At 42.5% G+C, this 16,108-nt stretch overlaps 1 protein-coding gene across 1 annotated transcript in view; it reads left to right on the top strand.

Moving 5' to 3' along the window:
• Positions 1-16,108, top strand: part of UBE2N (ubiquitin conjugating enzyme E2 N) — a 39,058-nt gene that overhangs the window by 1,258 nt on the left and 21,692 nt on the right. The gene's annotated exons all lie outside the window — the stretch shown is intronic.

Genomic DNA, 16,108 nt, shown 5'->3' with positions numbered 1-16,108 from the left:
GTGTGTGTGTGTGTGTGTGTGTGTGAGAGAGAGAGAGAGAGAGAGAAAGAAGGAAGTTAGTTGAACATCTGCATAGCTCAATATGCCAGCTAAGGGTACTGAATGCAGCATCATTTTGGTTGATGAACCTAGTGAACGAGTATTTAATCTCGTTGGTTCTTCTAAGTTCTAAGGGAGATGCGACTAAGTGGAAGACCTATTAGGATTTGAAGGATGATGTATTGTGAAGTGCTTCGTGCAGTTACAATAAAATATATCCGCGATGGGGTTATCACCGACCTGACGGTGCTTGAGTTAGAGAAATAAGAGGTTTCATAAGGTAGAAATTACTAGAAATGCGGGAAGTAGAAGAAATTGTCAGCGCTGCAGTCTAGTAACATGAACCTTCGTAGTGGGAATTTGTTTTATGATCGATTTGTCTCGAACCGTCTTACCGGCTTTAGTTGTCATGTGCTTTGGAAGATCCTTGCAGTATGGTTAGTTATAATGCAGTCACACAGTCCTCATGTTTATCTAGACCTCACCTGAAAAGTGAGAGTTGTACACCAGATATATTTTATTTGCTGTAACTCACTTTATGGACTCAGTACATAACAAATTGACACTAAAGATAATTCTCTAAAATAGTATGCTAAACAGTTAGCTTGTGTATTTTCCCCCCTTTTGCTTGCTTCTGAAAGTGTTCTTCAGTCATATCAAAGTCTTGGGTGGAGAAACAAATTGTGGCACCTTGTTTATAAATTTACAAGGTTGAAGACAGTAAATTGAAGTCTCCATGAATAACTCATTTGGCACACAATTATTACTGTTTAAGACAGTAATAATTCCTGCTGTAATATATAATTGTTTTACAATATCTTGTTGATAACATCTATTTAGTGAATGGGACCTTGATTTGGATTTTTGTCTAGTTAAAATTAGGTGGTTTTAGTTTAATGTTATTTCTAGCTTTGAAGGACTGTTTTCTCTAATTCCTACAAAGGATTAGAAGATTATTTTTTAATCATGTATTATGTGGGTTTTATGCATTGTGTGTGCTTTTATTATGTAGGTTGCTTTTTATAATCTGTGAAAATTATTATTATTTTTATAAAAGATTTATTTATTTATTTATTTGAAAGAGTTGGAGGGAGAAACAGATGAAGAGATCTTCCATCCACAGGTTCACTCAGACCAAAGCCAGGAGCCACCAGTTTCATCCAGGTCTCCCACTTGGGTGGCAGGGGCCTATACACTTGGGGCTTCTTCCACTGTTTTTCCCAGGACGTTAACAGGGGACTGGATCGGAAGTGGAGCAGGCAGGCCACAAACCGGAGCTCATATGGGGTGCCGGCATCGCCAGTCTCCTGAACATGATTATTTTTAAAATATCAGAACTTATTTTTTAACATTAGCTTTTGGCTGTCACCTACCATACAAGCAAGGTTCCATATGCCATATAGTGGTAGATGGGGATAGCTGTACTGTTCTGTTGTGTTAGTGACATACTTTTTGTTGCTTAATTGTTAATTTATCTCTTGGTGACCTTTGACTTTCAAAGCCTAAAAAGTAGTGCTGATTATCATATCAGTGTTACTGTTCTAATGAAAATATAAAAATATTTGAGTTGAACAAATATGATGTTATTTCCTCATAAGGGCCATTATTTACATTTGCCTGTTCAACCATTTGATATTTGCGAACGAATCAGTATGTTGTACAGCCTGGACACCAATTTAAATGACTTTCCTAAATGAGAGATGGAACTGGGATCTTGACTAGTGTGACCTTCCCCATGTACAAGTAACCTTCACAACTATAAATGACTATACAAATAAAAGATGAATTTTTAAAATTATTATTCATCCAGTTGCTGTCTTACTCAAATCTGATACTCAATTCAGTAGCAAATTCCATGGGCTCTACTTTCCAAAAGACATCCTAAATGAGACCTGTTTCCTCATTTCTCACAAACCTCTGTTCAGTTCCATCATTTGTTGCCTGGCCTGCTGTACTAGCTTATTTCTAAACAGAAGTTAGTGTAACCTTTTAAAAATCTAGATCATTTTACTCCCTTGCTAAAAACTACAGAGTTTCTCCTCATATTTAACAATACAGACTTTACTTTTTGCCTCCTAGCTACCAGGCCCTACATACATCTGGAATTTGCCTACCTCTGTCATTTGCACTTTTCTCCCTGGGTCCCTGGACTGTAACTACACTGTTGATTTGTACTCTGAACAATAAGTGGCCAAGCTTACTCCAGTTCTAGGGCTTTCCTCTTGTTGCATTGCTTCCTTTGTTGCATTCTTCAGTTCTTAGTTCATGTGTCATATCCTCAGAGAGTTCTGCCTTAACTGTCCTGTATAAATCAGTTTCCATTCTCTTCCCCCAGTTTCTTTTCTCCCAATATCTTCTGTCTTACAGCATGCAGAACTGCTCAGTTATTGTGCCGTAAAGCTCCATGAAGACAGGAACCCTTGGGCTACCTAGGCATGGCTCTTTAATGCTGGAATAATCCCTGGTACATAGTAAGCACTGACCTATTGTCTATGAAGGAGCCTTAATCTCTTTAGAAAAACATTTTAAGAGAGTTATTTTATGTCCTAATTTGACATTGTTACTGTTTAGTAGATTCTATCTGAACCAGTATCTGAGCTAAAAGTTGGTCTCTATTTATAAATTTAAAGTCAAAGCACTGCAATCTTTTGTGTTGACTAGAACAAACAGCACAGTTGAAACTGATTCCACATCAGTTCTTCAGCTCAGTTCTTATCCTTGCACAACCACTATTGTGTATCCTTCCAGAATGACCAGAACAACTTGTTGCTTCTGTAAGTTTGGCTTCTTCCGTTTATCTCATGCAGAGTTACAGAGAGACGGATCTTCCATCTGCTGGTTCACTCCCCAGGTGGCTGCAAAGGCTGGAGCTAGGCTGATAAGAAACCAGGAGTTTCCTCCAGGTCTCACACATGTGTGCAGGGGCCCAGGCACTGCTTTCCCAAGCCATTAGCAGGAAGCCAGATTGGAAGCAGAGCAGCAGGTACTCAAACCGGTGCCCATATGGGATGCTGGCACCGCAGGTGGAGGCGTAATCTACTGCACCACAGTACTCTCCCTTCATGCAAATACTTTTTTTTTTTTTTTAGATTTATTTATTTACTTGAAAGTCAGAGTTACACAGAGAAGGGAGAGGCAGAGAGAGTGAGAGAGGTGTCTTCCATCTGATGGTTCACTCCCCAATTGGCTGCAACGGCCAGAGCTGCGCCGATCCAGAGCCAGGAGCTTCTTCCGGGTCTCCCACATGGGTGCAGGGGCCCAAGGACTTGGGCCATCTTCTGCTGCATTTCTAGGACGTAGCATAGAGCTGGATTGGAAGTGGAGCAGCCAGGTCTCGAACTGGTGCCCGTATGGGATGCCGGCGCTTCAGGCCAGGGCGTTAACCCGCTGTGCGACAGCGCCGGCTCCCACAAATGCTTTTGTCCCTTCCACTGCAACCACCAATGTATCTTTCAGGCAACTTATTTTTTAAAAAAAACATATTTATTTATTTGAAAGAGTTACACACACACACACACACACACACACAGGTCTTGCATCCACTGGTTCACTTCCCAGTTGGCCGCAATGGCTGGAGCTGCGCCGATCTGAAGCCAGGAGCCAGGAGCTTCTTCTGGGTCTCCCACGCAGGTGCAGGGGCCCAGTGACTTGGGCCATCTTCTACTGCTTTCCCAAGCCGTAGCAGAGAGCTGGATTGGAAGTGGAGCAGCTGGGACACAAACCAGCGCCCATATGGGATGCCAGCACTGCAGACGGTGGCTTTACTGGCTATGCCACAGCGTTGGCCCCAGGTAACTCCTTTTTTAAAAGACTGCTTTGTGGAACCAAATGTTTACTTACTGATGATTGTATTCCCAAAACTGTGTTCTACAAACAGTGCTGTAATGAGTACTTTTGTATATAAGGAATTTTGCTCAAGTGTGAGTGATACTAATCTTGGTAGTTCTGTTTTTAGCTATATTTTTAAATTTTATTTTATGTGTCTTCTCTCCTGGGCCAGAACCCTTTTAATTTCTGGAAATGGCTGAGAGTTAAAGTCACCAAGGTTAAAAAGTACCTACGGTATCACTCTAAAATGAGAGATCCTCCTTAAACCTCTTAAAAAGAAGGAGCAGAGTTACTTTGGGAATAAGTGAGATCCTTGGTCTGAAACAAATTGATTTCAGCTTTATTTGTTACATTGATACAGTGACATGCTTTTGTCTTTTCAACATTAATCATGAAACAGTAGTCTTAGGAAGCAGTGCCCAAAGAATTGACTTACTTCATTAAAACCTAGCAGACCAGCCTGCTGAGATGAAAATTTCACCAATCTTTCCCAAAATCTATTTTATTATTTGGTAAGATTTAGTTTCAAATTGTTAAAAATCCGCTATGATCTGGTTTTGCCTCAAGAATTTTTAGGTTTATTTTTTAATAATAGTTTTTGAAAATATAGGTACTATTTTTCCTCACTTTTTAAAAGCCATACTTTAGATAGGTAGTATAATGCATAGGATACTGTTTTTAATTAGAAAAGTAGTTTAGAAAAGTAGCTTTTTTTTCTTTAAAGATTTATTTTTTTTTTTAGCTTTTATTTAATAAATATAAATTTCCAAAGTACAACTTTTGGATTATAGCGGCTTTTTCCCCCCATAACCTCCCTCCACCTGCAACCATCCCATCTCCCACTCCCTCTCCCATCCCATTCCCCATCAAGATTCATTTTCAATTATCTTTATATACAGAAGATCTACTTAGTATTTACTAAGTAAAGATTTCAACAGTTTGCACCCACACAGACACACAAAGTATAGAGAACTGTTTTAGTAGTAGTTTTACCGTTAATTCACATAGTACAACACATTAAGGACAGAGATCCTACATGGGGAGTAAGTGCACAGTGACTCCTGTTGATTTAACAATTGACACTCTTGTTTATGATGTCAGTAACCACCTGGGGCTCTTGTCATGAGCTGCCAAGGCTATGGAAGCCTCTTGAGTTCACCAGCTCTGATCCTATTTAGACAAGGCCATAATCAAAGTGGAAGTTCTCCTGACAGAAGGAAGACGTTTCTATCTCTCTCTCACACTAACTGTGCCTGTCAAAAAAAAAATAAAAAAAAAAAGTGGAAGTTCTCTCCTCCCTTCAGAGAAAGGTACCTCCTTTGATGGCCCATTCTTTCCACTGGGATCTCACTCACAGAGAGCTTTCATTTAGGTGTTTTTTTTTTTTTTTTTGGCCACAGTGTTGTGGCTTTCCATGTATGAGAAGCTCTCATGGGCTTTTTAACCAGATCCGAATGCCTTAAGGGCTGATTCTGAGGCCAGAGTGCGTTTAGGACATCTGCCATTCTATGAGTCTGCTGTGTATCCCACTTCATGTTGAATTGTTCTCTCCTTTTTAATTCTATCAGTTAGTATTAGTATTTTATTTTAAAGATTTTTATTTATTTGAGAGCATTACGGACTGTGAGAGGGAGAGACAGAAAGGTCTTCCTTCCACTGGTTCACTCCCCAAATGGCTGCAAGGGCCAGAGCTGCACCGATCTGAAGCCAGGAGCTTCTTCCAGGAGGTCTCCCACATGGGTGCAGGGGTCCAAGCACTTGCCATCTTCCACTGCTTTCCCAGGCCATAGCAGAGAGCCGGATTGGAAGTGGAGCAGCCGGTACTAGAACCAGCATCCATATGGTATGCTGGCTCTGCAGGTGGAGGATTAACCTACTGTGCCCTGGTGCCAGCCCCAAGATTTGTTTTATTTGAAAGAGTTAAGAGGGAGATCTTGAATCCGTTGGGGCCAGGCCAAAACCAGGATCCAGGAGCTTCATTTGGGTTTCCCAGGTAGACCCTTGGGCCATCTTTGCTGCTTTTCCCAGGCCATTAACAGGGAGCTGGATTGGAAGTGGAGCCACTGGTACTTGAACTGGCGCCGATATGGGATGCTAGCAATACAGCAGTTACTTTACCCATTATGCCACAATACTGGCCCTCTGAGAATCTTTAATTCCCCCCCCCCCACACACACACATTAAAAAGAAAGCATGGGAAAAACTTACCATGATGATGATGGACCTGTCAAATTGTAATTAAAATCACCTTTGGAAACTTGTATAAGAAAAATTGACTGGAAACAAGTATCAGGATTTTTTTCGTTGTTGTCATTTTCAAGAATTTTCTGAGTTTCCTAGGAAAGTGAATTTTATTTTTTATATGACTTCTAGTAATTATGTTTTTTTTTTTAATTAATTAGTTGTTCACAGATCTATATAGTTTGTAGATAAAATTCTACGGACATAATGAGATTCCTTTGCTCCTTTCCTGCCACCCTCCTTTCTGTCTTTCTCTTTTGTTTCTTTTTTAAATTTATTGATTTTTAAGTTTCTGGGGATTTGGATTATTGTGAAGTGTATTTGTGGATTCCCTAGGTCTCCATGGACTCCAGGTTAAGAATCCTTGGACTGCTTTTGGTAGTGATTGAACTTTGAGGCTATAAGGACACTGATAAAGTAATGTTTTAATTGTGGGATGTAAGCATAAGTGAAAGTAAATTAAAAACTAACGTCTGTTGAGTGATATTTTTTAAATTCCTCTGTGTCAAGCACTTCCTTTAATCCAGACTGATCCACTCCCACACATTAGAAACTGAGTTTTGTCCAATTATCAAGCACTTCCTGAGTATCCACCTTATTAAGCGACAGTGACATCAGAAATGTTATACATTTGCCTTGCTGAAATTTAGTTTTTTCTCCACATATGTTGTAACCACACAGAGAACATCTTTTTCTCTCTCCTCAGGGATTTGTAGGCCAAAGCAGTTGGATGACTAGGATTTCTGACTTGTAATTCAGTATTTCCCTCTACCCCCATACCTTCTAAGACAGTTTACTTATTATTATTATTTTTTTGAAAGATTTCTGTTTGAGAGAGTTACAGACAGAAGGAGAGACAGAGAGAAAGGTTTTCCTTCTGCTGGTTCACTCCCCAGATGGCTCCAGTGGCCAGAGCTGAGCCCATCCGAAGCCAGGAGCTTCTTCCACGTCTCCCACGAGGGTGCAGGGGTCCAAGCACTTGGGCCGTGTTCCACTGCTTTCCCAGGCCATTAGCAGAGAGCTGCTGCTTCTTTAGGTGCATTATCAGGGAGCTAGATCAGAAGTGGAACAATGTGGACTCAGATGGGATGCTTGCATTGCAGCCAGTGGCTTAACCTGCTGCACCACCACACTGGCCACTTTTTGTGACTCTTGAGGACACTTTGATTACTGTCTTCCTGTAAGGTAGGGACACAGTAGCTTTAGTTAGCTAGTAAGAACACAAGGCTTGGGGCCAGCATTGTGGCATAGCAGGTAAAGCCACCACCTGTGACATTGGCATCCCATATGGATGCTGGTTTCTGGTTAGGCTGCTCCACTTCCCATCCAGTTCCATGCTGATGTGCTTAGGAAAGTAGTGGAAGATGACCCAGGTGCTTGGGCCCCTGCACCCACGTGGGAGATTGGAAGGAAGCTCCTGACTCCTTCCTTTGGCCTGGCCCAGCACCAGCTGTTGTGGCTATTTGGGGAGTGAACCAGCAGATGGAAGATATCTCTCTGTGTAACTCTGACTTTCAAATAAATAAGTAAATCTTAAAAAAAGGGTGGGGGGCTGGCGCTGTGGTCCAATGGGTAAAACTGCTGCCTGCAGTGCTGGCATCCATACGGGTGCTGGTTCAAGTCCCAGCTGCTGTACTTCTGATACAGCTCTCTGCTATTGCCTGGGAAAGCAGTAGAAGATGGCCCAAGTCCTTGGGCCCCTGCACCCGCATGGGAGACCCAGAAGAAGCTCGTGGCTCCTGGCTTCAGATTGGCCCAGCTCAGGATGGAAGATGTCTCTATCTCTGCCTCTGCCTCTCTGTAACTCTGCCTTTCAAATAAATAAATAAATCTTAAAAAAAAAAAAAAAAAACAAACTTGATTTCTCTGTCAGTTGTCTATTCATAAGATGTGCTTTAATTAAATTAAATTAATTGAATAAGTTATTTATTTGTTGACATTTATTGAATGCATAATACGTGTTCAGCTCTAAGCTAGGTAAAATAGAAGTTTACTGGCTAATGGAAAATAGTCGTGAAACAATAAATTACTGTGAGGTGTGTTACCAAAGAAGAAATCCAGAGGATTTACCATAGTCTAAGGATAAAGGAAAGGTATCTGTTAGAAAGTGTTTTTAAAACTTGAAAGTGACCAGGCAGAGAGGAGGGGAGTGTGAGTGAGTAAATGGGAAAGCAAATAAGAAAACGAAGGAGAGAGAATGGCATATTTCAGAATTCAGTATGTGTGATAGATGATGCCTTAAATACTTATTAGAGTCCCATCAGGAGCTGTTTAATTTCTATGATTTGGCATCCAGAACTCTTGGGCAAACCATTTTTGAGTTTTTCGCTGCTAAATTCAGATTCAGCCAGTAAATCATATTCACCAAAGTGCATTCTAGCAACTGTTACTAAAATGAGATTGGTCAGTTTTTATTATGTCTATTTTTAGATACTAGATATCATTTATTGACACTGTGTACTGACCTAAGTATATTAATTCCAACAGCAGTTGTATCCCTGTTGTATAGCTAGAGGAACCTGCACATATGAGTAAGTAGTTTGTAGAGCTGTGATTGGAACCTAGGTAGTCTGATTGTATTATATTCAGGTGCTGCAGGTGGAATGTGCCAGAACATATCTGCTCTTAGATAATAACTGGTAGTGTATGTATTTTAAAAAATTTATTATTTGAACAAATGAAATGGAAACATGTTCAAGTGCAGTATTTAGCTTTTTTTTGTTTTTCAGTTGGTAGAGGCTTTTGCATAAGTGTGGGATTCTGTTTAGAGATATAGTTCTTAAATTCCTTAAAGGAATGCCTGTGTTCTGAGTGGCGTATTCTTCTCCTGGATCCCTGGACCTGGAGAAGTTTGTGGTTTCTTCAGAGAGCAATTATTCCTTGTTCTGTTATTTCTTAACAGCAGAATATATTTGAGATATCACTGAATGAGACTGTAACAATTCTTAATTTTGAACAAAAATTTTTTTTTTAAACCTCAGTAAAACCTTGCCTTATAATTGAATACCAAGCTGGTAAGTTTTTTTCTTCCCCCTAATTGTGCTTGAAAATCCCAGTACCACCAGCCCCTTCAATTTTGCCTCTCTTGGAGCCCCTCTCCTGGGCGCTCTGCCAGGAGGTCTCTGACTTAAATTAATCTTGCTTTTAAATTAAACAAAACAGTAAAACTAAAAGTACCTTGGAGTAATCTTACACTTATTTATATATTGGGTTTTGTGTTTTCAGCTCCTGGGGTTAGGGAACCTAATAATTTTGTTACTCCCAGTTGGAGAGAATAAGTAAAAATACTTTTCTGATATAATTCTCCCTGTTCCTGCAAATGTAATTCTTGATGTGATGCTTTTTTGGAAAAGTCATTTCTTTTCACAGTTGGAGGTGCAATTCTTTAGAAGTATAAAGCTTGCCTTTTCTTAGCTTTAGCTGTAAAAGAGCTATTCCCAGTAAGTAACTGTTTCAAATAAGGCAGGGTATCCAGCCTGTCTTATTGTGGTTCAGATAAGGGTTAAACTTAAAGTGCTGCAAGCTCAGTTCAAGTGCCTGCCTCTGATTGATTTGGAAAGCAATGTTTGGCCAAGTATTTGCTGTTTCTTACCAGAATCTTAGTTCAGTTGACAGGGCAGCTGATGTAATGACAAGAGTTGTAGGAACTATCAGGTATTTTCTCTGAACACTTGTTTATAATCTGGATGCTTATTTCATGGTTAAGTTTTTTTTTTTTTTTTAAGATTATTTATTTATTTATTTATTTGAATGGCAGTTACAGAGAGGCAGAGGGAGAGGGACAGGTCTTCACCCGCTGGTTCACTCCCCAAATGGCTGCATTGACTTAGAACTGGACGATCTGAGGCCAGGAGCCAGGAGCTTCCTCCAGGTCTCCCATGTGGGTGCAGGGTCCCAAGCACTTGGGCCATCTTCTGCTTTCTCAGGCCATAGCAGAGAACTGGATTGGAATTGGAGCAGCCGGGACTTGAACCGGTGCCCGTGTGGGATGCTGGCACTGCAGGTGGCAGCTTTACCACTGTGCCACAGTGCTGGCCCCCATGATTAAGTATCAGAATTGTCTGAGGGTATTTTGTAAATTTGACAGTTGCTGGCCTCTTGCTTTCAGAGCTCCAGATGATTGTGGTATGCTTGACTTGAATGCAAAAATGGGTAGAATATGGGGACACAATTGCAGTCATACAATTAGTGCCTTATATATTGAAAATATGGGGCTGGCCCTGTGGCATAGCAGGTAAAGCTGTCCCCTGTAGTGCCAGCATCCCATGGGGCACCGGTTCTAGTCCCAGCTGCCCCTCTTCCAATCCAGCTCTATGCTATGGCCTGGGAAAGCAGTAGAAGATGGCCCAAGTCCTTGGGCCCCTGCACCCACATAGGAGACCTGGAGGAAGCTCCTGGCTTCAGATTGGCACAACTCCGGCCGTTGCAGCCATCTGGGAAGTGAACCAGCTGATGGGAGACCTCTCTCTCTGTCTCTACCTCTCTAACTCTGTCTTTCAAATAAATAAATCTTAAAAAAAAAAAAAAAAGAAAATATGAAGGTATTAATGGAACAGCAGAAAATTGGTAAGCTGGGCAGGGAAAACCCTGAAGATTGGCTTTAAGAAAAGATTTTTAGAGAGTGATATTTGAACTGAAGTTTTTGATGGATAGGTATAAAAGTAGGGTGAGGGAATAGTGTGTCCTTTAAGTTAGACATACCAAATTCTAGGGAGATATTTGAGTAGTGCTAAAACTGTAACATGAGTCAGCACTTCTGTGCTTGGACTGCAGAAAGCTTTCAGGTTAAGAAGTTGCTTATTCCCCCCTGAAGTGTAATTGATGAATATGTGATCTTTATTGAAAATTCAGTTAATACTTGTATAGCAAACATGTTATATGCTGAAAATAGATAATAGATAAAAATTATTTCCCCTTTGCTTTCTTTTGATGTTCTAATCTCTTGTTCACAGATGACATACAAGACTCTGACTGAATAGTGAACAAAATCCTGGCAGGAGCCGTAGCTCACTAGGCTAATCCTCTGCCTGCGGCATCAGCATCCCGGGTTCTAGTCCCAGCTGGGGCGCCGGATTCTGTCCCTGTTGCTCCTCTTCCAGTCCAGCTCTCTGCTGTGGCCCAGAAGTGCAGTTGGAGGATGGCCCAAGTGCTTGGGCCCTGCACCCCATGGGAGCCCAGGTGGAAGCACCTTGCTCCTACCTTCAGATTGGCGCAACATGCCGGCCGTAGCGGCCACTTGGGGGGTGAACCAACGGAAAGGAAGACCTTTCTCTCTCTGTCTAACTCTGCCTGTCCAAAAGGAAAAAAAAAAAAAAAAAAAAAACGGAAATCCTAAATGCTTCATTTCTTTTTTTTGAGGTACAATTTACACAACATAAAATTTGCCTTTGCCTTTTTAGGGCTTATAATTTTGTGGTTTTAATATATTCACAAATTTTTGCAACCCTCACCACTCTAATTCCAGGATTTTCATCATCCCCAAAAGAAATCCTGTGCGCATTAACAGTCACTCCCAGTTCCTGTACCCCAACCCCTGCCAACCACTGATCTACTTTCTGTCTCTGTGTGTCTGCCTGTTCTGCACATTTTATGTAAATGGAATCATACAATATGTAGCTGTTTCGGTCTGACTTCTTTCACTTAACACAGTGTTTTCAAGGTCATTTATAGCATAGCATGTATCTGTTTTTCATTCTCTTCTGGATTATTTTAGCTGAAGCTTTTTATAAATCCATACTTTAAGAAATGGCAATGCTGAAGGAAGCAAGGCAGAATTTTTAGGAGATAGGTAATCTATACTGGCTCCCGTAAAACCAGTCACATTTGGAGCCTGCATTGGTTTAGAACATTTAAAAATATTCTTTAGGCCTTGTGAGCCATTATTATAAAACGATTTTAGTGGTACTAAGTCTTTTTTTTTTTTTTTTAAGATTTATTTATTTGAGATGCAGAGTTAACAAAGAGGTGGGGGAAAGAGAGCTTCCATCTGCTGGTTCACTTCCCAAGTATTTGCAATAGCCAGGGCTGGACCAAAGAGTAGATTTGATTGATGAATTCTCTTAAGAAATTTGAACAGTTCTGTTGAATACTGATAGGAATCAGATTTGGATTATATATTCTTTTTTTTAAGACTTTTTTTCTTAAAGACTTTATTTATTTGAGAGGTAGAGTTACAGACGGTGAGAGGGAGAGACAGAGAAAGGTGTTCCATCCGCGAGTTCACTCCCCAAATGGCCACATGGCTGGATCTACGCCGATCCGAAGCCAGGAGCCAGGTGCCTCCTCCTGGTATTCCCTGCGAGTACAGAGGCCCAAGCACCTGGGCCGCCATCTACTGCTTTCCCAGGCCACAGCAGAGAGCTGGATTGGAAGTGGAGCAGCCGGGACTCGAACTGGCACCCACATGGGATGCTGGTGCCACAGGTGGAGGATTAACCTACTGTGCCATGGTGCTGGCCCTGGATTATACATTCTTAATCTCGGGATTGAGAGGCTGTGACTTTGGCCAACCCACTGACTTTCTCTAGGCCAGTTCTTTTTTTTTTTTTTCCTTAAGATTGATTTATTTATTTTTAAAGATCTATTTATTTGTCTGAAAGAGATAACAGTGAGAGAGAAGGAGAGGCATAGAGAGAGAGAGAGTCTTCCATTCACTGGTTCACTCCCCAATTGGCTACAGTGGCCATAACTCTGCTGATCCGAAGTCAGGAACCAGGAAACTCTTCTGGGTCTCCTGCACGGTGCAGGAGCCCAAGGAATTGGGCCATCCTCTCCTGCTTTCCCAGGCCATAGCAGAGCGCTGGATCAGAAGTGGAGCAGCCAGGACACGAACTGGTGCCCAGATGGGATGTCAGCATTGCAGGTGGCATCCTTCCACCAAACTGTCTTTGTATGTGGGCTTTAAAGCCTTTTCTGGATTTTTTTGGTAGCAGTCTTAGAATTCATCCTTCCGTCTTCTTCATTTCTCCACTTCTCCACCTTTCCCTCACAGACACACACACATACAGCTCTCCCTTGTGTGTAGGATTGGTTTTTACAGCCTGGTCCCCCCCCCCCCCTTTTTTTTTTGACAGAGTGGACAGTGAGAGAGAGAGACAGAGAAAAAGGTCTTCCTTTTCTGTTGATTCACCCTCCAATGGCTGCTGCGGCCAGTGCACCGTGCTGATCCGAAGCCAGGAGCCAGGTGCTTCTCCTGGTCTCCCATGTGGGTGCAGGGTCCAAGGACTTGGGCCATCCTCCACTGCACTCCCTGGCCACAGCAGAGAGCTGGCCTGGAAGAGGGGCAACCGGGACAGAATCCGGCGCCCCAACCGGGACTAGAACCTGGTGTGCCGGCACCGCAGGCGGAGGATTAGCCTAGTGAGCCGCAGCGCTGGCCAGCCTGGTCCTTTCATCCTGATTATACCATTGATAACGCCCTTCTTTGTGCTCTCTCTTTACAACCTGTGATAATGTTTCAAGTCAAAATGATGAATTTCTGCACTTCTAAATTATGCCATGTCTGGGCCTCTGGGGGAATGAGTGACCAGTAAGCTGGTTCTCTGTGTTGTATAAACTGCAAATTGGATTAATGTACTGTAAGAATGTTGGGTGATACAGGCCCTACAAGCAGACAGGAAGCCTGGAAGAGAGAAGTCCTCTCTTGAAGTTTCCCTATAGCACCTGCTTCTCTGCAGAATTTAACACCAGAATCACAAGGCATAGAAGGATGTGAGAGACGTTGAATTTGTATCTGACATACTGATTTCCTGAAGTAGAGGTTTGAAGGTAGAAGAAAACTACATGGCATGTCCCAGCCCATTTTAGGTGGGGGGAAGAGGAAGAAGCCTTGAGATGTGGTAGTACTAAGCTTGATTGAAGTCCTGCAGAATTAGGGATTTAAAAAAAAAACAACAACATTATTTATTTGAGAGGCAGAGTTACAGAGAGAGGGCGAGACAGAGAGAGAGGGGTCTTCCATCTGCTGGTTCACTCCCCAAATGGCCTTAGTGGTCAGAGCTGGGCCTATCCGAAGCCAAGAGCCAGGGGCTTCTTCCAGGTCTCCTAATGTGGGTTCAGGGGCCCAAGCACTTAGGCCATCTACTGCTGCTTTCCCAAATCATTAGCAAGGAGCTAGATCAGAAGTAGAGCAGCTGGGACTCTTAACAGGCAGGTGCCCATGTGGGATGCTGGCACTACAGGCTTAACCTACTATATGCCTCAGCGCTGGCCCCAGAATTAGGGATTTTTTTTTTTTTAAATTTTTTACAGGCAGAGTGGACAGTGAGAGAGAGAAACAGAGAGAGAAAGGTCTTCCTTTGCCATTGGTTCACCCTCCAATGGCCGCCACGGCCGGCGCGCTGCAGCCGGCGCACCGCGCTGATCCGATGGCAGGAGCCAGGAGCCAGGTGCTTTTCCTGGTCTCCCATGGGGTGCAGGGCCCAAGCACCTGGGCCATCCTCCACTGCACTCCCTGGCCATAGCAGAGAGCTGGCCTGGAAGAGGGGCAACCTGGACAGAATCCGGCGCCCTGACCGGGACTAGAACCTGGTGTGCCGGCGCCGCAAGGCGGAGGATTAGCCTATTGAGCCACGGCGCCGGCTGAATTAGGGATTTTTATATAGGGGCTCCTTTTGTGATTATGTTTAAGGGAAGGGCTTCTCTCTTATCTTTAAGCTTTGTTTATTTTTGTTTATTTATTTGAAAGGCTGAGTTTGGAGGGGGGGTGAGGGAGAGAGAGAGAAATTACATTAGCAGGGAGCTGGATTGAAATTGGAGCAGTTGGTGCCCATGTGGACTTTAGCTTCCATGCCACAGTCTTTGTCTTTGTATTTTTTTTTTTTTTAAGTGAACTTTGTATACTACAGAGAAGCATCTTTGTTTCAAATCAGTTGAAAAATTTCTCCACTTCAATGGAGCAAGCCACACATTTCAGGAAACACAGAACTTCCTGCCTGCCTCAACTAGGGTGTTATAGAAGAAAGGATTAGCTGGCATCACAGCTCACTAGGCTAATCCAGTGCCTCTGCCTGCGGCGCTGGCACCCTGGGTTCTAGTTCTGGTCGGGGTGCCGGATTCTGTCCCGGTTGCCCCTCTTCCAGGCCAGCTCTGCTATGGCCCAGGAGTGCAGTGGAGGATGGCCCCACCCGCATGGGAGACCAGGAGAAGCACCTTTCTCCTGGCTTCGGATCAGCGCAGTGTGCAGGCTGTAGCGGCCATTTGGGGGTGAACCAAAGGGAGGAAGACCTTTCTCTGTGTCTCTCTCACTGTCTAACTCTGCCTGTCAAAAAAGAAGAGAGAGAGAGGGAGGGAGGGAGGGAGGGAGGGAGGGAGGATTAGAGAGAGAATGCCAAGGCAGACAGGCAAAGGTACTGTGGAGTTCACTTCTTTCCCTATCCTTGGTGACTCTGACAGGTCCAAGGATACTTTGTGTACCATCAGAACAAATTAATAAACATTTTCTGTTTTTCTGTTCTGTTTTAGAACTTTTTGTCACTCACCAATCATGGATGCATAGGTATAAAACACTTAAGGGTGCTGAAGATTCCAGGATCTAGTGTTCTGAGGTGTGAGATAAAGTGAATCCGTTTCCTCATCCATGTTCAGTGTGCCTTCCTATAAAGCGTTTTTGGAGGTTCTGAGGATTCAATGAAACAGTGTAACTGTGGGAGACCCAGAAGAAGCTCCTGGTTCCTGGCTTCAGATCAACACACCAGAGGGAAAAACTTCTCTCTCTGCCTCTGCCTTTGTAACTCTGCCTTTTAAATAAGTAAATAAATATTAAAAAAAAAAAAAAAAAGTTTCTGCCACCATGCATTTGAATGCCAACTTTCTCCTCAACATTATTAGCGTTGTTTTTTTTATCCTTGTTGATTCTCAGTATTAAAGAGTATCTTGATAATGAGACATTGTTACCTTCAAAATATGGTTCCTCAAAAATACTTACTTAGCTTTTTTAGGGGACTTTTGCTTTTTTGGATAAATAGTATGTGTATATGCTGAAAAATTCATTGAAAAATGT

The sequence above is a fragment of the Oryctolagus cuniculus genome, chromosome 11 (genome assembly GCF_964237555.1).
Source record: "Oryctolagus cuniculus chromosome 11, mOryCun1.1, whole genome shotgun sequence".
Lineage (NCBI taxonomy): Eukaryota > Metazoa > Chordata > Mammalia > Lagomorpha > Leporidae > Oryctolagus > Oryctolagus cuniculus.
This window is presented reverse-complemented; position numbering and strand designations above follow the sequence as displayed.